The 27,830-nt window shown below is 47.6% G+C and overlaps 1 long non-coding RNA gene across 2 annotated transcripts; it reads left to right on the forward strand.

The window, feature by feature from the left end:
- The first annotated feature begins 11,361 nt into the window (after nt 1–11,361).
- Nucleotides 11,362–14,951, forward strand: LOC142244538 (uncharacterized). Of its 2 annotated transcripts, none has more exons than XR_012724582.1 (7): nt 11,362–11,470; nt 11,980–12,151; nt 12,295–12,366; nt 12,464–12,754; nt 13,025–13,086; nt 14,145–14,228; nt 14,749–14,951. It is a non-coding gene; the product is annotated as an uncharacterized LOC142244538 (long non-coding RNA). The 2 variants fall into 2 exon arrangements; XR_012724581.1 differs by having other exon boundaries at nt 11,362–11,442.
- The last annotated feature ends 12,879 nt before the right edge of the window (nt 14,952–27,830 follow it).

Genomic DNA, 27,830 nt, shown 5'->3' on the forward strand with positions numbered 1-27,830 from the left:
AAGGCGTTCTGTAAAAAGATCAATATAGAGTTATCTTTTTCATCTGCCTACCACCCAGAGACCAATGGTCAGAATGAACGTTCCAATCAAACCCTTGAACAATATCTCCGGTGTTATGTGTCTGACCGTCAGTCTAACTGGGTGGAATATCTGCCGCTAGCTGAGTTCGCCATCAATAATCAGTATCAGGAATCCATCCAGACTACTCCTTTTTTCTGCAATTTAGGGTTGCATCCACGTTTTGGTTCTTTTTCTTCCATTGCGGTGGATACTCCTGAGGCTGAAAAAACTGTGGACAAGCTGAAGGCTATCTGGTCTGAGGTGAAAGAGAACTTGAAGAAGGCACAGGTTGGTCAAGCCTCCTCTGCTAATAAGAGATGTTCTATGGGCCCAACCTTGGCGTTGGGGACAAGGTATGGTTATCCACACGGAACATTAAACTCAAGGTCCCTTCTGCTAAGCTGGGTCCCAGATTTATTGGACCTTACGAGGTAATTGAGGTCATGAATCCCACAGCTTTCCGCCTGCAACTCCCCCCATCCTTTAAGATATCAAATGTGTTCCACAAGTCCCTCCTCAAGTTATATCGTGTCCCCATTCACCCAGTCAGGCCCCCCCTCCTCCTGTTTTGGTTGAAGGTAACTTGGAGTATGAGGTACAAAGAATACTTGATTCCCGTGTTGTCTGAGGGACGGTACAGTATTTGTTGCATTGGAGGGGTTATGGCCCTGAGGAGAGGTCATGGGTCCCTGCTAGCGATATTCATGCTAAGGGTCTGGTCTGTCGGTTTCACCTCCAATTTCCTGGCAAGCCTGGTTTCGAAGGTCCGGAGGCTCCTCGTGGAGGGAGGGGTACTGTTACGTCACCACCGGAGTCCACGCCATCGACTTCTACTCCGATCGCCAGGCGATGCCGTGTTCCTGACGTGGATTGTGCTGGTGATGGGAGAGGAGTCGATGCCAGTGGCGCCGGTGGGCGCAGGCTCCGCTCATCCACTGGTCTGGGTTTCTTGGGGACTGGCTGACTGTAGGTAGCGGGTGTCTCCCAGCTGAAGTACCATCATTTAGCTACAGCCTATGGGAAAACACCATACCCTTTTTAATGCCCCTCCTGTCTGATGACTTTTGCCAGAGATAGTTCTGAGAATTCTGGCTCCTGTTTCATCCTGTGATTTCGTGTGCTGATTACCGCTTGTTTCCTGACTACCCTCCTGCCTGCTGTTTTTGTACCTCGCTGCCCGATCCTGTTTTGACATCTGCTTGTTTCTGATTACGTCCTTGCCTGCCGATTCTGTCCCTGTTCCGCAATTCCTGGTTTGACCCTGCCTGACGACTACTCTCTTAGACTGCAGCTTTCCACAGGTAGTGATCTCCAGGGCCCTGTGTAATTCCAAATCCCTGTATAGGGGTTAAAGGGTTTCAGGGTTCTGGGGGTCCTGCTTAGTGAGTGGCTCCGTCTAGCCTGTCCATAACAGCCCATCTGAGTCTGTGGATCCAGGCAGGCGTTACAATATCCTTCACAGACTTTCCTTGCAGAAAACAAGAATTTTATCACTCCTCTGGTCTCAGTTGCTCTGAATATCACATTAGACTCCACCATTTTGTTTTCTCGCATGCGTACAACATTCTTGCCATAAGCAACAAGCACAACATTTTGAAAACATATATTAGACACATAAGGCTTTCATGTGATGTAACATTCATTACCATAAAAACAAAAAAAAAATCACAAAGCCAAAGACTTATCAGCAGCCCCTCATACATATACAGTTAGGTCCAGAAATATTTGAACAGTGACACAAGTTTTGTTATTTTAGCTGTTTACAAAAACATGTTCAGAAATACAATTATATATATAATATGGGCTGAAAGTGCACACTCCCAGCTGCAATATGAGAGTTTTCACATCCAAATCGGAGAAAGGGTTTAGGAATCATAGCTCTGTAATGCATAGCCTCCTCTTTTTCAAGGGACCAAAAGTAATTGGACAAGGGACTCTAAGGGCTGCAATTAAATCTGAAGGTGTCTCCCTCGTTAACCTGTAATCAATGAAGTAGTTAAAAGGTCTGGGGTTGATTACAGGTGTGTGGTTTTGCATTTGGAAGCTGTTGCTGTGACAAGACAACATGCGGTCTAAGGAACTCTCAATTGAGGTGAAGCAGAACATCCTGAGGCTGAAAAAAAAGAAAAAATCCACCAGAGAGATAGCAGACATGCTTGGAGTAGCAAAATCAACAGTCGGGTACATTCTGAGAAAAAAGGAATTGACTGGTGAGCTTGGGAACTCAAAAAGGCCTGGGCGTCCACGGATGACAACAGTGGTGGATGATCGCCGCATACTTTCTTTGGTGAAGAAGAACCCGTTCACAACATCAACTGAAGTCCAGAACACTCTCAGTGAAGTAGGTGTATCTGTCTCTAAGTCAACAGTAAAGAGAAGACTCCATGAAAGTAAATACAAAGGGTTCACATCTAGATGCAAACCATTCATCAATTCCAAAAATAGACAGGCCAGAGTTAAATTTGCTGAAAAACACCTCATGAAGCCAGCTCAGTTCTGGAAAAGTATTCTATGGAAAGATGAGACCAAGATCAACCTGTACCAGAATGATGGGAAGAAAAAAGTTTGGAGAAGAAAGGGAATGGCACATGATCCAAGGCACACCACATCCTCTGTAAAACATGGTGGAGGCAACGTGATGGCATGGGCATGCATGGCTTTCAATGGCACTGGGTCACTTGTGTTTATTGATGACATAACAGCAGACAAGAGTAGCCGGATGAATTCTGAAGTGTACCGGGATATACTTTCAGCCCAGATTCAGCCAAATGCCGCAAAGTTGATCGGACGGCGCTTCATAGTACAGATGGACAATGACCCCAAGCATACAGCCAAAGCTACCCAGGAGTTCATGAGTGCAAAAAAGTGGAACATTCTGCAATGGCCAAGTCAATCACCAGATCTTAACCCAATTGAGCATGTATTTCACTTGCTCAAATCCAGACTTAAGACGGAAAGACCCACAAATAAGCAAGACCTGAAGGCTGTGGCTGTAAAGGCCTGGCAAAGCATTAAGAAGGAGGAAACCCAGCGTTTGGTGATGTTCATGGGTTCCAGACTTAAGGCAGTGATTGCCTCCAAAGGATTTGCAACAAAATATTGAAAATAAAAATATTTTGTTTGGGTTTGGTTTATTTGTCCAATTACTTTTGACCTCCTAAAATGTGGAGTGTTTGTAAAGAAATGTGTACAATTCCTACAATTTCTATCAGATATTTTTGTTCAAACCTTCAAATTAAACGTTACAATCTGCACTTGAATTCTGTTGTAGAGGTTTCATTTCAAATCCAATGTGGTGGCATGCAGAGCCCAACTCGCGAAAATTGTGTCACTGTCCAAATATTTCTGGACCTAACTGTATATGAGATCTCCATGCCTGTCGATTTTGACCAATCTCACAGACCGAGCACACCACATGTTTCGCAATTCACCATAACATCTCTGCCTGGATCTCCCTAGCAGTCCACCAGTTTGTCATGTACAACGTACTGCTCTCTCTCTCAGCACACCAGCTAGTCCTTGGTCCTGCAGTTCTGGTCACGGAAAAGATTATATCCTCCTATACATGCCAAAGGAAGAGCTTAAACTTTACCATATCCAATCTGTTGGCCACGGAAATGCTGCCTTTCTGCTTGGTGGATACAGAAGGTTTCCAAAAGCTGATGTCTGTTGCAGTTCCCCAGTATCAGTTGCCCAGTCGCCATTACTTCATGTCATCATGTCATAGATAACATTACCTTTTCCTTGAAAAACTGTGTCTCCCGAGGTGCATTTCACCATTGACACATGGATGAGCAAGCATGGCCAGGGGGAATACATATCGCTGACTGAGCACTGGGTTACTCTGATGGCTGTGGGGGTGGCAGGGAAGGGGCTGTTTCCCAAGTCTTGAAATCCCAAGGCTTCTGGGACAAACTCCTGAATCTACCACTTCCCCCACTGCTTTTGCTGACTCCACCTCCTCTAGGGCCCACACCTGCTCCCTCAACCTTAATGTAACACTCGTTTCAACAGTGCAGAGAGAATCCCACCCACCTCCGTACAGCGTAGCCAGGGCTCAATGCAATCAGGTAATGCTGAAATTCATATGCATTGGAGAATGCAGTCATATAGATGTAGAGTTGTGGACCACTATCCAGGCCGAGATTCATCAATGGCTGTCTCCACTGAACCTGGAGCCAGGGAATGCTGTGTGCGATAACGGTGGGAAACTGGTGGCAGCCATATGCTTGGTTATGATTCATGTCCTCAACCTGGTTGTACAGCAGTTTCTAGGTCACTATTCCGGCATTGACGCGCTGCTGCATCAGGCACGGTCGCTGTGTGCTGACTTACGCTGATGTTCCCTACAGAGATTAGGTATAAATTGCACAATGGAAACAGAAAAAACATATCTAGACTTCAACAACTATCGTAAAATCAGGTGTTTACACTAAAAATGAATTTATTAAGCACTATAATCCACCGTCCACGGAATTCTTTAGAATAGAACAAATATTTCACTTTATACAAACCCTTAAAATTGTCATGGTCTCCTCACAGCCCTCAGGATTTGAACTAAGGTGTCTATACGGCCCCCTTAGAAAAGTAATGATTTCCCTTATCTGCTGCATAATAAACCAACCATTACATAATCAGAAACTAAAAACTATGGAACAATGGGAAGCTGACCTAGGGTTTACCCCAACTGTGAGTCATTGGCATCATTGTCATAACAACATTTCGAAAGGAAGCAATCAAGTCTCCCTGATGGAGACCTCCCTTAAGCTCTTTCACAGAACATACCTTGTTCAAACCTTTCTATATACTGTAACATCTACCCGAGGGTCTCCAATAAATGCTTTAGACGGTGTGAATACTTGTACAGTTTAATACACATCTGGGGGACCTGCCCTACAGTTAAAGTGCTTTTGAAGGACACCCATGGTATTGCTACTTGGATATAAACCACCTGGGATCAATAATAAAACATATCACCTCATCAGGTTTATTACAATGGCAAAAAGAATTCATATTACCAGACAATGGTGATCCCCCTCTCTGTCTCTTGCTTCTGTTAAAAATGTAAGTAATCAAATTATGTTACATGTATGTTGCTTATGTTATATGTCATGTAAAATAAAACTTTGCTGAAATTAAAATAACTAAAATTGCCCTTTAAATCCACACTTGCACGAGCTAGCGCTTGGTGTGCTCCCGTCCCACATATGAAGAGGAACCGCAGCGCAGCACTGGCCAGCATCACCCAGCACAGTGTATGCCCTCCTGAGCTGTATGGGTCCCACATTTGAGCTGTATAGCCTTCGCATCAACTCACCTGAGCTGTTTGTCCCCCCTCCACCCTGAGCTGTATCCAGCCCCTCCTGTGATACATATTCTCCAGCCCCCAGCCCCTCCTGTGATGTATATTCCGTAGCACACAGCCCCTCCTGTGATATATATACAGCAGTGTCAGTGTGCACTGTGCGTAGCCATGTCTGTTAGTGATGGTGACGGCCATCAAACAGGGTGGCCTGCACAGTCACATGTCCAAGAGGGGCTGGATGGAGAAAAGTGCATAGGTGAGTGAGGCTGCTGCCGTTTTCCCCATATTAAATTTAATTCTAATATGTCTGTGTATGCATATATGATGTGTATATCTATGTATAGTGTATATGACTGTATATATATATATATATTTATGTCTGTTTCTATATATCCCTGTGAATTTGTCTTTATATTTATACGTACGTATTCTTGTATGTGTGTCTGTGCATGTGCATGTCTGTGTATGCATGGGGCTCACTGAGGCTCTTTCGTCCAGGACCTACGTAAACTGGGAGCCGGCCCTCTGCACCACACTGGGACAGGCTGACTAGTTTATAAGGCCAAAATGGGCTTATCTGGTACCTCTCCTATCTATCTATCTATCTATCTATCTATCTATCTATCTATCTGTCGCGGGCGGAGGAGGGGACGCCGCGCTCTCCCTACTGCTCGGGTCCGGCTGACACTGCGGCCTGCTGCCGCTGCTCGGTAGCTCGAGCGGTGGGCCGGATCCCGGGGACTCGAGCGGCGCTCCTCGCCCGTGAGTGAAAGGGGTGGTTTTTGGGTGTGGGGATTGTTTATTGTCCGTGACGCCACCCACGGTTGTGGTGATTTGTTAACACCACCGCTGCTCTGTATGGGGATCCCGGGAAGGATGGTATGGAGCAGCCAGTTGTTGTATTGCCCCTCCGTGGGTAGGGGTTGGTGATCCCGGGGCCCAGTGATGAGGTGGGTGATGCAGGGCTTGGTGGGCGCAGGGACGCGGGGGCAGCGCTGTGCCGCACGGCACAGTGGTACTCACTCAGCCCAATGAAGCACACAGAGTCTCTGCTGAAACAAACGGCTGGATGGACGGGTCCCACAGGCGGCTGCGGTGTTTTCCCCTGACCCCAGGTTGTTAGTGTAAGTCCTTTCCTTCGCCTCCGTGCACACTCTTCCTGCACTCCGGTTTCCAGCTGGCTCCCCGATTCAGTGCCGGTGGGCCACCGCCCAGCACCGGCTACCTGCGGTTCCACCAACTGGCTCCCCGGCTCCCTGCAGACGGCCACTACCGTCTGCCTGACTTTCTTCACAGGAGCCCAAGGCTCCAACCTAGGCCCCAGTCTGCGTCTGCCTCTCTGCAGACGTCCTCTCTCCTTCACTCCTGAACTTCTCTCTGGGCTTGTTTCCTGCCTCAGGCCAGCTCACTCCAGGGTGGGCGTCTCCATCTCCTGACTCCGCCCACCTGGTGTGTCAGTCTGAGCCCGAGGCAGAAAGCAGGTCACTTTGGGGATGTCTGCTGTGAACTGCTAGGGGTGGGGGTGTGTGTGTTGTTACCTGTGTCCCCTGGCTTGTCCAGGGCGACACATTCCCCCTTAGCAAAATGCAGACCGTCCTCGGGCTGCCCGTCCATCACCGGTTTTATTTTCTTTTAAACTGCAGAAGATAAGGAAAAAGAAAAAAAAAACAATACAAGGATACTAACATCATCCCACAGCGGGAGGCATATCAAACATTAAACACTTTTAATAACGGCAACGGGTCCTTCAGTCACCCACCCAAATAACCTAGCCTTGGTGCTGCCCCTAGGAAGTGGGCAGCACCCCTTGACCCCAGTCCAGGAACAGCTCCAGATTGGTCAACGGGACCGGTACTTCGCTGCCGTTGCGGCCGGGCGGACTGCCGGAGCCGTCGTCATCTCCGTCGCGGCCGGGCGGACTGCCAGGGCCGGTGGCAGGGCGGTGACAAAGGTGAGGCCTGGGGACCCCAGGTCTGGGTCCTCCCCCACAGACGCTGCGGGCTCCGCTACCAGTAACAGGGGTAACGGGTCGGTGCATCACTGCGGCGGCCTCTTCCAGGAACCAAATGCTGGCAGAGACCTGGCGTCCCTGCTTCCACAGCCGCAGTTCACATGCGGCCGGACGCCATCCCGTCCCCCTTAGCCTCTTTTTAGCACTTCCTTCTTCAGGGGGCGGGGCTCCACTTTCGCGCCTTTCCCGCTCGGGGAAGACGCTCGAGCGGGAAATTTTCGCGCCCAAGATGGCGGTTTTACAAAATTTTCGTCCGGACACCTCCGGTGGTCACAAGGCGCACTTCTACCCAACGGCAGAGCGGTAAGATCCTGTTCGTGACGCCAAGTTGTCGCGGGCGGAGGAGGGGACGCCGCGCTCTCCCTACTGCTCAGGTCCGGCTGACACTGCGGCCTGCTGCCGCTGCTCGGTGGCTCGAGCGATGGGCCGGATCCCGGGGACTCGAGCGGCGCTCCTCGCCCGTGAGTGAAAGGGGTGGTTTTTGGGTGTGGGGATTGTTTATTGTCCGTGACGCCACCCACGGTTGTGGTGATTTGTTAACACCACCGCTGCTCTGTATGGGGATCCCGGGAAGGATGGTATGGAGCAGCCAGTTGTTGTATTGTCCCTCCGTGGGTAGGGGTTGGTGATCCCGGGGCCCAGTGATGAGGTGGGTGATGCAGGGCTTGGTGGGCGCAGGGACGCGGGGGCAGCGCTGTGCCGCACAGCACAGTGGTACTCACTCAGCCCAATGAAGCACACAGAGTCTCTGCTGAAACAAACGGCTGGATGGACGGGTCCCACAGGCGGCTGCGGCGTTTTCCCCTGACCCCAGGTTGTTAGTGTAAGTCCTTTCCTTCGCCTCCGTGCACACTCTTCCTGCACTCCGGTTTCCAGCTGGCTCCCCGATTCAGTACCGGTGGGCCACCGCCCAGCACCGGCTACCTGCGGTTCCACCAACTGGCTCCCCGGCTCCCTGCAGACGGCCACTACCGTCTGCCTGACTTTCTGCACAGGAGCCCTAGGCTCCAACCTAGGCCCCAGTCTGCGTCTGCCTCTCTGCAGACGTCCTCTCTCCTTCACTCCTGAACTTCTCTCTGGGCTTGTTTCCTGCCTCAGGCCAGCTCACTCCAGGGTGGGCGTCTCCATCTCCTGACTCCGCCCACCTGGTGTGTCAGTCTGAGCCCGAGGCAGAAAGCAGGTCACTTTGGGGTTGTCTGCTGTGAACTGCTGGGGGTGGGGGTGTGTGTGTGTTGTTACCTGTGTCCCCTGGCTTGTCCAGGGCGACACATATCCATCATCTATCTATCTATCTATCTATCTATCTATCTATCCAACCCTTTTTCATTGTATCCATCCATAGATGAGTACAATACAGTGTTATGTATGAATTAGGTAAAATTAGGAATATGGAAATAATCACCATAAATCTTTAACTGTCATGTTAAGCATAATTAAACTTTATATTCGCCTCTTTTTAAATCCTTTATTATGTTCTGTTAGTTTCGCCTCTATCTATAACCGACCCTTACCCCTTTCAATCCTTCAGAAATATCAAAGCAAGACTTTTATTTCCTGAATTAGAAATACAATATCTGCTGGAATTCTTTCTTTTTTATCATTTTATGGGTGAGCGATTTGAGTATAAAAAATAAGATAAATTTATCCTTATCCTAAATCTACAATTTCTATGATAGATTAAGGCCACTTGATGTAGTGTCACCTTTCATTTCACTCATAATCTCCTGTAACTTTCCTTCCCATAGGGAAATATACTGCCCAAAAAAATAAAGGGAACCCTAAAATACCAGTTTGTTGTTTAAGTGTTCCCTTTATTTTTTTGAGCAGTATATTTAAGCTCCATGTGAGTGAGGAGAATTGCAGGTGACTAAGGCCAAGTTCAGATGTGGCAGATTTATAGCAACACAGGAAAGTCAGCCAAAAAATTGCAGCAAACTCTACACCACACAATTACTGCGATATCTGAATAGAGCCTAGAGCTCTGAGTACGGATTTTCTGAAATCATTGTGTTGTGTCCTGTTTTCTGTGTATCACTGTTGGAGTACGGACCTTGATGCACAGAACATCTGCGGGTCTCCTGACCTGAACACTGCAGCCTCAGATGCCGATATTCACACTGATATCTGTCTGGAGTCTCTTCTTACAATATCTAGAGTATAAAAATTGTGCATTTTTATGTAACATGAAGTTCCATTTTGTGTCTTTTAGCTTTTTTGCGCCAGTCATACACTTTTTAAATATTGGTAAATGTGTTAAAACTTGGTGTCTCTATTCTATAACTACTTTCTATATCTGATCATAAATATTGTCTAGTCACCACTGATGATCTTCTGCTGAGTGAGGTTTTCATTGAATCACATTCACTTTGCTGGGAAAAAATAATTTTTGTGCAAAAAAACAAGTAGACAAAACGCAGCATTTATGCTACATGTGAACACGGCCTAAATTCCCAAGCAAAGTGGATGTGATTTCATGAATTCTCCCCCGAATGTTCGTCTAAAGACACCGCTGAACTGTGCAGTCTTAGTGATTATTTTCTCTATAAGCTTCCAGATGAAGCCTGAAAAAAGCAGGAAATAACAGGAAAAAAACACTATTTACAAGCCAGAATCAAAGCTTTTCTGTAATATTAAAAACGCAGATTCAAATCTGCACCAAAAACGCATCGAATAAAAGGGAGAAAACACATAAACGAGACACAATAATCAGAGCAGATTGTTATGTGGTGCGGACTTCTCTGTTATGGAAGGTGCTATAGGGGCCAGTATTTGTTAGTTGGTCAGAAAGGAGGTAACGAAGAGAAGGACACAAAAGTGACCATACCTGGATGATGGCTGCTGAATTCAGTCTCCTGAATACCCGAGTGTCCCTATTGATTCTTCTATTGTCGCACAGTAGTGATCCACCACAGAGATGTAATCACTAGGGATGATCGAATACCAAAATGTCCGATTTCGCGAATATCCAACGAATAGGCCACTGCTAATCGACTATTCGTGAATATTCAATGCGCAATGTAAGTCTATGGGAAACCCGAATAATTTCACGTTGGACCAAACGGCGAACTGTGGGGACTAAGGAAAAGTCTCTCTCTCTCTCTCTTCCACTGTGGAGCTGGAAGCCGGAGCAGCGGGGACTTCAGTGCCGGGGACCACATCCCTGAGGGACAGGTGAGTATACAGGTGTGTGTGTGTGTGTGTGTGTGTGTGCGTGTGTTGTATACATGCATGTGCGCTGTGTGTGTGTATGTGCTCGGTGTAACGTGCCCAGAAGCTGCGTCGACATCTATGTCACTGCGCGGTGTATGTAAATGACGCTATGCGGCCAACCCAATCACACTAACACCACAACAGAGATGGCTGTGGCGTTACTGTGAGAGCAAGCAACGTCAGATGTGTTCATTCGCTGGAAAACAGGCGCCAGGAAGTCAGAAATGAAATGAAAGTATCGGAGTGGATGTTGTTTTAGTCATCGGATACTGAATGGCGTGAATAGCCTGTTATCCGTCGTATACCGAATAGTGGTGAATACATTCGCTCATCCCTAGTAATCACCTAATGCTCACAATGGCTAATGTAGGTTTAGTACTTGTACAGCCTCAGCCCCTGACAGAGAAGGATGCGGCTGCCTAGTGCTCTGTCTTATGTCCGGACCCCTGACTGCAGACCGGCGGGATTCACTGCGCTGATCTGTCCACTATTCACTATACAAGTGATTGCGTTCTTGGGCTCAGTAGCGCCACCTGCTGGAGCTGTTCAGATCTATGCGCTGTCCTGGAAAGCTCTGAACTCATAAAAAAAATGTCACCTGTTCATGAATGGTGGATTTATCACCACTAGGGTGGGTTCACACTACTCAACTGAGGCGTATTTCTCGCCATGTTTTTCCAAAATCACAGTAAAGACCATTCCAATAAATGCACCATGACTACAATGTGTGTACACGCTCTAACCCTCTCTTGTAATGGGTTATGTTATTTAGTGCGGAAGAGACAGAAGAGAAAGAAGAGACCACCATCATGATAGAGGACATCGAGATAGAGATCAGTGACGAGAACATCAGACCGTAAGTAAAGAGATATACAGGTATTATGGTGAGTATATGACTGTGGATGTGTAATAGTAAGTGATGACTGATGTGTTATAACTGGGTACAGACTGAAGAGGGCTCATGCTGGGCTTTATAGTAGTTTTCACATGCCGGACACAGAGGCCTCCAGAAGGTTCCCGGCTGCCATAATAACCGATCGGCACCCAACAATCGCATCTCATTGGGATAATAGCAGTCAGAAGGGACTGCTGCCATGTTAAAGCCTCTTAAATGCTGGTGTCACTCTTCACAGAACCATTTAAAGGGTTAAAGTAATGCATTTGGAGATGCTCCAGTTATATCAGATACTGTTGGGGGCCGAATATGTAACCGGTTTTCACATACAGATGTAAAGGCATTATTTAATTCAAGTTCCTATGATGTACATGCCCATATAGATGATTTAGGAGGGATGATTCAACTGATAGTTTCCTTTTAAGTCATTGCATGTATTTAGGAGACACACCATATAGATGATATTTTCTGATATTTTAAGTATCTGTGTTTCTTCAGACCGGCAGGATTCATTGCGCTGATCTGTCCACTATTCACTATACAAGAGGCCGCGTTCTTGGGATCGAAGCGCCACCTGCTGGAGCTGTGCAGAACTGTGCGCTGTCCTGTAAAGCTCTGAATTCATAAAAAGAGTTCACCTGCTCATGAATGATGGATTTATCTCCACAAGGTTGGGTTCACACTACTCTATTGAGGCGTATTTCTCGCCCTGTTTTTTCCAAAATCACAACAAAGACCATTACAATAGATGCTCCATGATTGCAATGTGTGTACACGCTCTAACCTTCTCTTATAATGGGTTATGTTATTTAGTGCGGAAGAGGCAGAAGACACCATCAAGATAGAGGACATCAAGATAGACATCACTGAAAAAAACATCAGACCGTAAGTAAAGAGACAGTGAGACATATATATTATAGGGAGTATACGACTGTGGAGGTGTAATAGTAACTGATGACTGATGTGTTATAACTGGGTACAGACTGAAGAGGGCTCATGCTGGGCTTTAGGAGAACGAGCAGGAGCAAAGTCAGGAACATGTAAGTACCTTAACCCCTTCTTACAAATGGATGTGCCGTACTTTACCCAGGTCTGATCTATATCATGTGGAGATGTATATGAGACATGTCAGACATTCTCCTCATTGTCTGTGTCGCTATAGGACTAGGATTTGTTCCTCATTATTATTTTACTTGGTATTTACTTGTTATCATTTCTTCTATTTCTCCAGCAACAAAAAGGACAGCAAAAAGACAGAGAGCCATCCACAAAAGTAAGGAAACGTTTCCCCCATTGTTGTAAATAACATTGTGTTATACTGAGGCTCATAATATATTTAGATATATTTGTGGCTTCCCATTATTTCTCTATTCTATATTGTATGTCTTTAACGGAAGAAACCAATATTTCACTGTCTATCTATTCGCCCCATAGTGAGAGAAAAGCATTTCCCTTTTCAGTTCCCGACTTCTAAACTCACTATCTCTCCCGTCCTTCCTTTTCCATTTAAACACTTTTTACCAATTGTCTGTCTTCCTTTTAGGCTCTTCAGATTATTTTCATGCTGCATCGGCAAACGAGTGACAGAATGAAAAAAGAAAAAATGTAAGTACTTTTAAAACTTTTTATTGAAAGATTTTAAGATTTACAAATTCTTTTCAGTATCATCTTAGGCTACTTTTCACACTTGCGTTAGTTGCAATCCGCCGCTTTGGAAAACAGCGCAAACCGTTAACGGCTCACACTTTCTTATAGACTTATATGTGACGACGGCTTGCGGCTATTGTGTCTGCGTTGCATCCGCCGGCCGTCGCTGAGTCGCTATTTTGACTGAGCACCTGCCGTATAGAACGCAGAATATAACGTTTTTTAATGACAAATTGTGTTGTATCACACTGAGCATGCTCAGTGCTTGTGTGAAATCAATGTCTGGGGAATCTCTCTCTCCCCGGCAGCGGCCAATCGGCTGATCGGCCGTCTTTTATGAAGATCAGCTGAACGGCTGATCAGCTGATCGCTCATAAAAGCCGGCCGATCAGCTGATTGCTCACAAAAGCCAGCCGCCGGGCGATCAGCTGATAGCTCACAAAAGTCGACAGGTTTTGTGAGCAATCAGCTGATCGCCTGGCAGCCGGCTTTTGTGAGCAATCAGCTGATCACCCGCCAGCTGGCTTTTGTGAGCAATCAGCTGATCGCCCAGCCAAACAGTAAAAAAGCACAAGGCAAGTGTGAAAGTAGCTTTATCTATATGCAAGTCCAAACACGGCCCTCCTGTATACAGCATGAGTCCCCGCATAGCTCCTATACACAGTTACACAGTATGAGCCCTCACATAGCCCCTATGTACAGTATGAGTCCTTACATAGCCCCCTATATACAGCATGAGTCCCCACATAGCTCAATGCAATCCATCTGTTCTACATGTGAGAGGCATTGACTTAATTCATCCAGGAATTAGAATGGAAAATAGGCTGCCTCATTGTTTAGTGAGGGTTAATAGTTCTTGCACCCAAACTGTCCAACCTCATAGTTTCAATTAGACCCTTAGCTTCTCTCCATTTCTCTGATTTGTTGTCCATAAGTCATTCTGATGTTTCTTATATTTCTGCTTCTTTATTGTATGTATTGTATTGTATGTAATTTTGCTCTGTTTTTATGTACAGTTTTTATGCTACAGAAAAGAGGTGATTATTCTGACCTGATGAGCTGATGACTGATCCAGAAGAACCTGTTATACAGCGATGAAGGTGGGTGTGTGTATAGGAAGGGAGGTAGGGGGATTACATCACAGTCAAGCTGCGATAATCAATACCAGGTTTATTACCGATGTCCTCCAAACTCGGGATTAAGTAATTTATTATGGTGAAATTAGTATGATGTAGTGCCAGTGCTTGAGCTCCACATCTAGGAGTCCAACCAAGATTGCCAAATACTGAAGAACTTATTGTGTTTTCTGTGACCAACTATACAATTCTTTAGGTCTACAATTGGGAGTATAGAATAAAGACAATTTCCACAAATTATAAAGAATAGTTGAAAGTGCTTCTCATGAAGTTCTAGGCAACTCTATTGGAGACCTGTTAAGTTTGCATCATTTCCATATTCGAATCTTGGCAAATTCAATCATATCTGATGCTTTTAACACTTAAGATGTCCAGCAGGGGTTTCTGTATGTGTCTCATTTTAGCGTCAATGGTACAACATCCTGATAGAAATGAATATAAAGGCTGACATCTGTGACTTTTTTTTGTTTCTTCTGTCCTACAGCTAACAAATGATAGGAGCTCACAGAAGACTCCACATGGCAGATATCAAGATTTTGGCTTTGGTTAGAGCACCGGGTATATTCTTCCGATGGTTATGGTAGACAAGCGGTTCTGGCCGAGCAGATTGATGAAGATCTGTAGAACAACAGTTTACAAAACTTTGACAGTCTGTCTCCTCCTATTCTCCTGTTATTCTATTAAAGTCAGAGCCTTGTTTAGCTGCTCGTTTTCTTATTTTATTTATGTGCTTATGGTTGCAGTCTAGTTCATCATGTCCATGTGTGAGGTCTCAAAATTCTCGAATTTGTGCCCGAACTGTTTCATCTTAGATTTTTTATGCACAAGCTCAGCTATGACAGGACACAGTGCCCGCAGGAGGGTCTTACAAAGACAAAGAAAGTCTTGTGTGATTATAAAGTCCAAGATTTACATTCATTATAGACCAATCCTACATTCCACTTAAAGGCATTATCTGAAAGGACACAGTTGAAACCAGAAGCTTCCATACACTATCTAAAATGACACATATGCATGCTTTTCTCACTATCTGAAATGAAATCAGAATAAACATTTTAGGTTTTACGTTTTAGGTCAATTATATTATATTTGCCAAATGCCAGAATAATGAGAGAGAGAATGTTTTAAGACATTTTTATTACTTTATGCAAAGTCAAACGTTTACATACACTAAAGGCGGCGTTACACGGTACAATATATCGTGCGATCGCATGAGCGATCGCACCCGCCCCCCATCGTTTGTGCGTCACGGGCAATTTGTTGCCCGTGGCGCAGAATGTCGTTAACCCCCGTCACATGTACTTACCTCCCTAACGACGTCGCTGTGGGCAGCGAACATCCTCTTCCTGAAGGGGGAGGGATGATCGGCGTCACAGCGACGTCACACAGCGGCCGCCCAATAGAAGTGGAGGGGCGGAGATGAGCGAGATGTAACATCCCGCCCACCTTCTTCCTTCCTCATTGCCGGCGGGACTCAGGTAAGCTGTGTTCGTCGTTCCCGAGGTGTCACACGTAGCGATGTGTGCTGCCTCAGGAACGACGAACAACCTGCGCACAGAAGGAGGAATGACATTATGAAAATGAACGACGTGTCAACGTGCAACGATAAGGTGAGTATTTTTGCTTGTTAACAGTTGTTCGGAGGTGTCACACGCTATGACATCTGTAACGTTGCCGGATGTGCGTCACAAATTCCGTGACTCCGACGACATATCGTTAGATATATCGTAGCGTGTGACGGGGCCTTAAGAGTACTATGCCTTTAAACAATATGGGACAACACATATGATGATGTCACGTCTTTGGTAGCTTCTAATAGGTTTATTGGTAACATCTGAGTTAATTAGAAATATACCTGCGGATGTACTGTATTTTAAAACACACTGCAGATGTGTCTTTTTAGATAGTGTATGTAAACTTCTGGTTTCAACTGTTTAAGTAAACTCAAAATCAATCTATTTAGTTAACCCTTTATCAACTGTAAAATATTAATATCATCACATGAACATACCTGTAGCCTAGAAATGTGAATTATATAATTTCTAATTGTAAGAGAAAATCTGCCATATCGCCCTATGGATAATTTCACAAGATCAGATCTTGTAACATTAAGACTTTCCATGTAAAAGAAATTTCATGTAAACGGATATGTTGGCAAAATATTTTGCAATTTTCTGACTTTCAATTTTTATGCCTTTAAACCAGAGTTATGTTGTGACGCTCTGGCAGGGCCAGGTAGTCACAGATAGAGCCCTGCCAGAGCGTCCCTGCTGGTGACTGTCTGCAGGAGCGGCTGACCGGAGGTTGCCGAAAGGACCGCGGACGGGTGGTGGCCCGGCGGTACCGGAGCGGTATACAAAGTGAAGCCAGCACCAGTGGCAGGGGCCTTTCGGATCCTGGCAAGGCTAGGAGTCGCCGTGAATTTGCCAAATCCGTTAGTGAAGGGGACCTCTGGTCTCCCAACAATCAAGTCCCGATTGAAGGCCACAGTCCAACCGTTGGAGAGAGACACCGCCACCGCCAGGGCACCAGTTTCTCAGGGCCAGCACCTGCGGGCAAAGTAGGGCTCCTCCGGCCCATATCCAAGCCGGGGAGCGGGTTACCGGTGGGAACCCATCGCAACCATCATCATCTTAGGTGCAGGAAAAGGGACCGTCACCGTCAACTACTGGGGAAAAGCAAGTGCAGCCGTCCGTGAGAACCGTCTTTCCAGCCGTGTGTTTTACCGAGAACTGTGTCACCGTCTCAGGCTGAGTGAGTACCACAGTGCCGTGAGGCACAGCGCTGCCCCCGCGACCCTGCACCCCACCAAGCCCTGCATCACCCACCTCATCACTGGGCCCCGGGACAACTACCCCCTACCCACGGAGGGGAGAACCAACAACTTTGCTGCTCCCTGTCACCGCTCCCGGGATCCCCATACAGAGCAGCGGTGGTGTCCACACAATCACCACAACCGTGGGTGGCGTCACGGACAATAAACTATCCAAAAACCAAACCCCTTTCACTCACGGGCGAGGAGCGCCGCTCGAGTCACCGGGATCCGACCCATCGCTGGAGCCACCGAACAGCAGCAGGCCGCAGCAGCAGCCGCAGCCGGACCCGAGCAGTGGGAGAGCGCGGCGTCCCCTCCTCCGTTCGCGACAACTTGGCGTCACGAACAGGATCTTACCGCTCTGCCGTAGAGGTAGAGGTGCGCCTTGTTACCGCCGGAGGTGTCCGGCCAAAAAATTTCAGAAGCCGCCATCTTTGGCGCGAAAAGTTCCCGCTCGAGCGTCTTCTCGAGTAGTGGAGGCGCGAAAGCCAAGACCCCGCCCCGATAGAGGAGGGGCCGGAAAGAGGCTGAGGGGGACGAAATGGCGACTGGTCGCAGGTAGCCGCGGCTATACAGATAAAGACGCTGGGACCCCCACGATCCGCCGACCCCTGAAAAGAATGTCCGCTCCCCCTAGCTATGCGGAGGCTACCGAACCGGTGCCCGGGACAGCAGCATGGCTGAGGGCCCGGACGGCAGGGATCTGCCGACACTACCGGAACCAGATATGCCGGCTGATGGAACAGTGGACCGCGGAGGTGGAGGATGCAGCTGCAGTTGCACGAGTGTATGGAATGGAGGCCATGATGGAGGAGCTGGTGAGCGACCCACGCCCCTATGTCCCCGAGGGACCGGCCGCTGCGGCTGAGGGACCCGGTCTACCCCTGGCCCCCATGCCACCTCTGTCTTCCTTGCCCGTGCACCGCGCTGCGCCTGGCCCGTCGGGCGTACACCCCTTCGTGACAGTGGCCGAGAGAGTGACAAGCCTGGAAGCTGCTGCAGCTGGCGGCAACCCGCCTGGCGCAGAGATGGACGATAGTGATTCCGGGCCTGCACCGAGCCCGTTTCGGAGGAAGATGAAGGAGTCGTCGCTCTGCAGGGCACGGAGGCCACATGTATCCCCCGGAGTGGAAACAACGGGTATCGGGCGGCCCTTCCTCGCCGCGCTTGCTATGCGCTGGAGGGGCTGGTGCCCGTGTTCTTCCACCCAGAGCCGGGTGAGGAGGACGAAAATGCACAGTAAGTGCAGCGGAATGTCGCTGCACCGTCCCCGTAGGGACCACCAGTCTGTGTGTTTACAAGTTGAAAGTTTTAAAAAGTTTGCCAAAGAATAAAAATGAGAAAATGATTATCGTGAAAGTAACCTGATTATCTGCAACAGTGATTTGGAAACCGGCCGTTGCCGGCACCGTTGTCCCCGTGGGGACCATCTAGCTGCATAGGAACTTCTATGGACAAGCCCGTGAACTTGCAGGGCAACCACAAACGTTAAGTGGCTTGTAAATAAAAATCCGTTGTTGCAGCTAACCGTTACCGCCTCCGGAGAGGCAGGTTGGAGGGAGGGCCCACAGTGGAGCAGGCTGGGGCCCAGCCACCACAGGAACCGGTGGCTACCCTTTGGAGGGGAAGGACAGATCCCGCTCGGGTAACTGGTTCAGGACTGGGGTCAAGGGGTGCTGCCTGGGTTTTAGGGGCAGCATCAGGGCCAGGTTACTTGGGTTGGAGAGAGCGGCAGCAGCAACCGTTAAAACCGTTTTGCAACGTTTAAGTACCGAACCTCCCGGTGTGGGATCATGTTATAAATTGTATTATGTTTACCTGTTACCTTTTTCAGAAAATAAAACCGGTGTTGGACGGGCAGCCCGCGGACGGTCTGCATTTTGCTAAGAGGGAATGTGACGCCCTGGGCAAGCCAGGGGTCACAGGTCATAACACCACCACACCCTACACCCCAGATAGGAACACCAAAGCTAACCTAAAAACCTTGTTGCCTTCCTCCAGGGGCTGATGTCCACACCAGGGGGTGGGCCAGGCGGTTGGCTCCGCCCACCGAGGAGTTCACAGCCCTGGAGGCGGGAAAACCAAGCAGAACAGTCTAGAGTGTGAAGTAGAAGGAAGTGATAAAGGAGGACAGTGAGAGTAGTGACAGAAAAGTGACAGTTTGTAAAGCCTGAAGTTGGTCCGGGTGTGTGCCCCGGACTGAGACAGCAAGGTCAGCAGACGGCGGTGACTGTCTGCAGGAGCGGCTGACCGGAGGTTGCCGAAAGGACCGCGGACGGGTGGTGGCCCGGCGGTACCGGAGTGGTATACAAAGTGAAGCCAGCACCAGTGGCAGGGGCCTTTCGGATCCCGGCAAGGCTAGGAGTCGCCGTGAATTTGCCAAATCCGTTAGTGAAGGGGACCTCTGGGTCTCCCAACAATCAAGTCCCGATTGAAGGCAACAGTCCAACCGTTGGAGAGAGACACCGCCACCGCCAGGGCACCAGTTTCTCAGGGCCAGCGCCTGCGGGCAAAGTAGGGCTCCTCCGGCCCATATCCAAGCCGGGGAGCGGGTTACCGGTGGGAACCCATCGCAACCATCATCATCTTAGGTGCAGGAAAAGGGACCGTCACCGTCAACTACTGGGGAAAAGCAAGTGCAGCCGTCCGTGGGAACCGTCTTTCCAGCCGTGTGTTTTACCGAGAACTGTGTCACCGTCTCAGGCTGAGTGAGTACCACAGTGCCGTGAGGCACAGCGCTGCCCCCGCGACCCTGCACCCCACCAAGCCCTGCATCACCCACCTCATCACTGGGCCCCGGGACAACTACCCCCTACCCACGGAGGGGAGAACCAACAACTTTGCTGCTCCCTGTCACCGCTCCCGGGATCCCCATACAGAGCAGCGGTGGTGTCCACACAATCACCACAACCGTGGGTGGCGTCACGGACAATAAACTATCCCAAAAACCAAACCCCTTTCACTCACGGGCGAGGAGCGCCGCTCGAGTCCCCGGGATCCGGCCCATCGCTCGAGCCACCGAGCAGCAGCAGGCCGCAGCAGCAGCGGCAGCCGGACCCCAGCAGTGGGAGAGCGCGGCATCCCCTCCTCCGCCCGCGACATTAACACTTCAGGTACTTCACAGGAAATAAAGCTATGTGGAAGGAAAAAACAAAAATGTTACTTTTTCCGACAAAAATGTTGTTTAAGTGTGATGATGATGAACACTTTGAACCCTCAGGTGCTTGATCGAATTTTATAATATTGAGCCGTGAAAATAAGGAATCACTTTTTTCCAACAAAAATGTTGTTTTAGCGCCAATTTTTTTAGTTTTTATTTTCACAGGGGTAAAAGGAGAAAATGCACCATACAATTTGTTGTGCAATTTCTTCTGAGTACGCTGATACCTCATATGTAGTGGAAATCAACTGTTTGGGCGCACGGCAGGGCTCAGAAGGGAAGGAGAAGCATTTGACTTTTTGAATACAAAATTGGCTGCTGAGCTACCTGTAACATTACAGGTGAAATTAGCAGACCCAGAGGAAAAAAGTGCTGTCATCTCCTTCTCTTCAGAGTCGGCTATATTGTTCTTACCCATAGACCTGTCCCCACCAAACTCTTTTGTCTATGTTTCCCGCCAGAGACGTAGCTAGAGGTTCAGCACAGAGGGAAGCCGAAACATCTGAGTGGACCCATATCAGGGTGAACGTGGTAACAACTATGGTGGTACACTCTAATCGTGGGTACAGGGGAACCTTAGCAGATGAATGGGCTGTTACTGGAAATCGATCTTTATACAAAGGCCAACACTGATATTACTACCATACAGTGGACCATATAGTGGTAGATACCAGTCCTGCAGAACATATAAGAGATTACAGTACAATTATAGATGGTAACTTACAGGTGACATTCTTTCTCCTCGAGCAGTTCACTCTTCCCGTATTTTCTATCTGGCCCAGACCAACATTACATCCCTATCTATCGCCAAACTGCACAAACTCCTCATCCTACAGATACCCCAATACTGAGAAGCTGCTGTCGTGTATTACTACAACTGCCCGTGCTACAATAACAGTGCTCTTCTTACCGCCCCATATACTAATGCTGCCATTGTAACCCTTACATGGTAATAATGCCTCCTTTGTGACTTCTAGATGGCAAAATTGCCCACTAGAAAATATTAATGCCTTGTGCAATAGAAAAGTGTCCACATTTTGCTCCTAGAAAGTAATAATGCTGTCACGCTAGGTATGGAGAAGTACCAAGCAAGTGGCGAAAGGTAAGGGAAGAGAAGCCCTGCGTCTAGGGAAGGAGGAGATGGTGACCCCTGACCAAACCTACAGCTGGTCCCAGGGGTCCCTCACCACCCTAGATAGCTTCCACACCTATGCGTCGAGCTGGACACCTGACCTTAGGTATCCCTAGTGCTGGACCCTAAATAGGGAACGGGTAGGATGAGCTCTTCGTCAACCCCACTAAATGCTAAAGGATGACACACGGAGGACACACAGGGGAAAATACATGAACTGCTTATCCACAGATGACTCAGGCAGGAGCTAAGCAAAGCTTCAGCAATGATACTACAGATGAGAGCAAGCCACCTGGGACCCGTGGAAGCCTAATTACAGGCGAAACGGCCGTCGTCCATAGTGAGGGGCCGCATCCAGGTTTCCTCCACCCGCTATTCTATTTGCACCTTTTAACCTTGGTTATGGAATAAAGATCCGGAAAAAGATATCAGCATTGGTGCGGTCTATTTCTTCTTCTATATGGATTAATCCTATACCAATAATGCTTCTTAAGTGTCCACTTAACATGTAATAATGTCCCCTGAGTCCTCCCCATATACAGATCCACTCTACACAGTATGCTGGACCTACATCTTTGCTATACACAGTATGATGGGCCCACAGCTCCCCCAAAACAATGGTCCTCACACTGTATATTGGCCACCACAGTAGCCAACACACTGTTTACTGGTCTCCACAGTAGCCCCCATATTGTATTATGACCTCCATAATGACCCCACACTGTATGAAAGCCCCTAAAGTAGCCCCCAAGCTGTATAATGACCCCCAAAGTAGTCTCCACAGTTTAAAACAGCCCTCACATTAGCTCCCACTCTGTATATAGACCCCCACATTAGCTGCCACATCAGTGTCGTAAATAGAGTCTGATGGCCAATGGTGCAAGATTTGGATCTGTCCCCCACCCTCTCCTGCATGTTGGTGAGATGTATGGGCCATTGCAACATTCTAAATCCTATATAAACATACAGGTTCCCCCCCTCCCCCTTCATTATGGAGTAATGTCCTCCAGCCTGTACTAATGTCCCTTATTCTGAGCCCCTTTCTGGTATATGTCCCCTATCCTGGAATATGTCTCCCATTCTGGTATATATGTCTTTCATCCTGGTCCCATTCTGGTATATATATATATATATATATATATATATGTCTCCCATCCTGGTTTATCTGTTCCCATCCTGTTACATATGTCTCCATCCTGGTATATATGTCTTTCATCCTGGTATATATATATGCCCCCGTCCTGGTATATGTGTCTCCCATCTTGGTACATAAGTCTCCTATCTTGGTATATATGTCCTCATCCTGGTATATATGTCCTCCCCGTCTTGATATATATGTCACCATCATGGTATATATATATATATATATATATATATATATATCTCCCATCCTGGCCCCATCGTGGTATATATGCCCCGATCCTGGTTTATATGTCTCCTATCCTGGTTTATATGTTTCCCATCCTGGTATATATGCCCCATCTTGTTATATATATATATCTCCAATCCTGGTATATATGTCTCCTATCCTAGTGTATATGTCCCCATCCTGGTATATATGTCCCCATCTTAGTATATATGTCTCCCATCCTGGTTTATATGTACTCATCCTGGTATATATGTCCCCTTCCTAGCATATATGTTCCATCCCGGTATATATGTCTCCCGGACTGTTATGTATGCCCCCATCCTGGTATATATGTCTCCTATCCTGGTGTATATGTCCCCATCCTGTTATATATGTCCCCATCCTAGTATATATGTCTCCCATCCTGGTATATATGTCCCCATCCTGATATATATGTCCCCATCCTGGTATATATGTCACCCATCCTGATATATATGTCCCTTGGTGTCTATGTTTCCCATTCTGCCATAAAAATAAATAAATAAATAAGAATAATAACATGCTATACTCACCTAGTCCAGTATCCAGGGTCCTGATGGCTCCAGTGCAGGTGGATCATCGTGCTTTCATCGCACACATAGGACATCTTCGTCCCGACACTGCGTGATGATGTCACTGCACTGGGACTCTGACATCCTGTGTGTGTGCGCTGTTGCATCTCCTACTATTTTGTATACTTCAGAATTAGAGTGCCCTGCGGTCTACAGAATAGATAGTGGTAATGCAGGGAGATCATGTCTCCCTCCTCTGCCGCACAGATTAACTATAGTGGTGCTGCATACGTCGATATAGTTAACAGTAGCAGTAGCTCAGGATGGGCCTCTGTGATAGGGGGGCCCCATACAATCGCACTCTTTGCGCCCCCTGGTAGCTATGCTCCTGACTCCGGATCTAAGTGCCTAGCAACATCCCTGCCCAAAGTTAACTGTCTCTTACCCTTATGGTCTGTTGTTGGGTATTATTCAACTTCCTCACCGCACAGTGCACAACGTTATACAACAATACACATTTCACTTATCACATTATACATTTCAGTAGCATTGATATCTTCAGGAGGGAACGTGACAGCATATCCACCTCCTTACACAATTCTGACAGAGATTAAGCAAAGTTATCTAGTAAGATATATTTCAAAGTTGCGGATTTTCATGCGTAGTATTGATTTATTAAATAAATATTAAAACGACGATTAAACTTTAAGGGTTCCTACACACAGAGGTGTTAGTAAGTGGATTTTGGAGCTCTTCAAAATTCATGTCAGAAAACTCCATGTGATCATAACCCTAAAATTATGCTTTTCAAATAGTGCTTGAGGGTATTGTGGATGCAAGGACATTTAGTACCAGGAGATGGCAATAATGTATAATACTAGATGAGAAAGGTAAAAAAAATAAAACAAAAAATGTGTTCCGATAACTAGAATTTTAGATATTCATTTTATAGATATCCAGATAGATATGAACTAACTGGAGAGTTCAATAGTTAGAAAACAATTTAGTAGATATTGAATAGATATAAACAGCTTAGATATTTGATCAATGGTGATATGGAATATATCCCAGAAAGAAAATATCTGTCATCTCACAGTGAAAATAAACTGAATGTTTATTTAGACGTGAGGTTACAGGAAAAGTTTAAGAAACACTAATGAAAGATTAGAAGAACCGAGACCACTTGAGGTTTCAGCAGAATGAAAAGCGAGCAGAGATCTGGTCGCAAAGCAAGGATAATTGGCTTTTAAAGTTAAAAGTTTAAACGTTTTAATGGATTTTTCTCATTATACCATTTCTGGAACCCTCGTTCCTCCTGCCTTCCCGCTTGCGCTGGGACAGTGCGATTCTAAAAATTCTAATTTGGAGCTGGCGTCATGATGTGCACTGTGCAAATACAGGAGTTATTCCTCAGCAGAATCAAAGGAGCGCAGGATCACTAAATCTGACCGGATCCAGCATCAAAGCTTGCAAGTCTTGAAAAAGGAGAGGATTTTTAGTAAGAGGTAAATTGAAAAGTTGCTTATTTTTACAAGTACTTTGCAATTTTACCTATATGGGATTGTGAGAAAACCCCTTTTAGCTGAAATCTCTGGCAACATTTTTTTTATCACAATATATAGGCTATTATTAATTTTTGCAAATAACACATCTTTAATTTATAAGGAATATTATTGTCTACAAAACTACCTTTGACTCCAGCCAATGTGATATCTATATAGCTAGATATAAGCCTTGTGTAGGCCTCACCCATATGCTAAAAAATCCAAATCCTTAGTTTTGTTTAAAAAAGTTTGTTTAAAAGAACTAAGGCGGGCTTTGCACGTTGCGACATCGGTAACAATGTGTTACCGATGCTGCAGCGATAGTCCCGCCCCCGTCGCACGTGCGATATCTAGTGAAAGCTGCCGTAGCGATTATTATCGCTACGGCAGCTTTCCACGCACATACCTGCCGTGCGACGTCCCTCTGGCCGACGACCCGCCTCCTTCCTTAGGGGGCGGGTCGTGCGGCGTCACAGTGACGTCACACGGCAGGCGGCCAATTGAAGCGGAGGGGCGGAGATGAGCAGGATGTAAACATCCCGCCCACCTCCATCCTTCTCATTGCAGCCGGCGGCAGGTAAGATGAAGTTCCTCGCTCCTGCGGCTTTACACATAGCGATGTGCGCTGCCGCAGGAACGAGGAACAACATCGTACCTGTCGCACCATCGGCATTATGGAAATGTCGGAGGCTGCAGCAATGATACGATAACGACACTTTTGCGCTCGTTCATCGTATCAAAAAGGTTTTACACGTTGCGATATCGACTGCGTCACTTTCGATTTGACCCCATCGACATCGCACGTGTAATGTCGCAACGTGCAAAGCCGCCCTAAGAGTCCTCAATTGCTGATACCTTTTAATGGCTAACTCAAAAGATGGTAATAATAGCAAGCTTTTGAGACTACTCAGGTCTCTTCATCAGGCATGGTATAACACAAAATCTGAAGAGTCACATATTTATACACAACAGGACATAGAATAGTGCAGTAAAAAAAAACAACAAGTTATGTGAAGCAGAACTATCACTATGGCAAGTGGGCAAACTGTTGTGGCCGTAAATATTGTTGTAGTTCATAGATAAGCAGTGTGAAAGTTTTATTTTCCTCTGATTGGGGTGTCTGGTCCGGGCTGTGATGCCCCCGGATTTCCTCATAAATGTGGTCCTCAGACCATCCTGGGGCATCACAGCCCGGACCAGACACCCCAAACAGATGACAATAAAACTTTCAAACTGCTTATCTATGAACTACAACCATATTTATGGCAACAACAGTTTGCCCCCTTGCCATAGTGATAGTTCTGCTTTACATAACTTGTTTTTTTACTGCACTATTCTATGTCCTGTTGTGTATAAATATGTGACTCTTCAGATTTTGTGTTATACCATGCCTGATGAAGAGACCTGAGTAGTCTCGAAAGCTTGCCCTCTTTTCAGTTAGCCATTAAAAGGTATCAACTACTGAGGACTCTCAGTTCTTTTAAACAAACTTTTTTTTTATCTCTACTGGCTAACTGTCACGCTCCCCGGGTCCTCGGCTCCCCTCCCCGGGTCCTCTGCTCCGCTCCCCGGGTCCTCAGCTCCGCTCCCCGGCTCACCTGCCATGCTCCCCACTCTCCAACCTCCGGTGCCCGTCCTTCCCAGGCCCCCTGGTCTCCGCTCCCGGCGCCCGACGGCTTCCCAGGTCCTGGCCGGCTCCCCTGCGTCCTCCTCTCAGCTTCCTTCCCTGGCTTCTGGCACCCGGGCCGCGCGCATGCGCATTAGGGCGCGCGCGCGGTCACTGACCCTTTCTTAAAGGGCCAGTGTCAAATTACAGGAAATGATGCACATAGGTACAGGGTATATAGGGGGTTAATGTCCAAGGGAGCGGGGCCTGTTCTTCGTGTTTTCCCAAGCTAGGAGTAAGGTCTCCTTGTGTTTTGTGAGATACTTACCTCTCTATCTTCTAGAGGCGATCCTGCATCGCCATCCGGTTCTGCTGTGTCTCGAACCCCGAACACTGTCCATCTGCCATCCTGACAGTCCGTACCATCTCGGATCCCTGCGGTGACCCGTCATCTCGCTCCAACGGTTCCGGACCCCGCCTGACACCATCACGGCTTCCGAACCTGAGCTCCGTCACCCGGACCACCATCAGTGACCTCGTGGTCCCAGGGACTTCTCCATTTTCTCCCAGTGCACGGACTGTCCTGCTACCTACAGTGCTCCGGCTACCGGACTCCTTTCCCTCATCCGGGAGTTCGGCCCAGTGGATCCACCTCCAGGGTCTACCCGTCCATCTGGCCCTAACAGTAAGAACAGGCCATGGATCCCGCCGAAGCACTAGCGGCCTTGCATGAGGAACTCCAACGCCAGCGTGAAGTTCAGACCCGCATGCTGAACTTTATGACTTCCGTGGACACCCGCCTGACCACGCTACAAGCGGCAGTCACGTCTTCAACATCCCGAGCCTCCACTAGTCAAGCCACGACCCCCGCTCCCGTGGCTGCCTCTTCGGATGCTTCCAGACTGCGTTTGGCCACACCACCCCGGTACGCCGGAGATCCCAAGACCTGCAGGGGGTTTATAAACCAATGCTCCCTCCATTTCACGCAGCTGCCACATCTGTTTGCCTCCGACCAAGCCAAGGTCGCCTTCATCATGTCTCACCTAGAGGGCGAGGCACTGGCGTGGATGAACCCCTTGTGGGAGAAGGAGGAACCTATGACCAAGAACCTCCAGGAGTTCCTGCAGGCCTTTCGCAGCACCTTTGACGAACCCGGACGCGCCTCCGCGTCTGCGTCATCACTTCTCCGGTTACGTCAGGGAACACTGACGGTGGGTCAATACGCCATCCGTTTCCGCACCTTGGCTTCAGAACTCGGGTGGAATAACGAGGCCCTAACCGCCGCCTTCTGGGAAGGACTATCGGGTCGAATCAAAGATGAGCTGGCTGGACGTGATGTACCGTCCACCCTGGACGCCCTGATTACCCTAACGACTCGAGTGGACATACGCTTTCAGGAGCGGTCCAAAG

Source organism: Anomaloglossus baeobatrachus, chromosome 6 (assembly GCF_048569485.1).
Source record: "Anomaloglossus baeobatrachus isolate aAnoBae1 chromosome 6, aAnoBae1.hap1, whole genome shotgun sequence".
In the NCBI taxonomy this organism is placed as follows: domain Eukaryota; kingdom Metazoa; phylum Chordata; class Amphibia; order Anura; family Aromobatidae; genus Anomaloglossus; species Anomaloglossus baeobatrachus.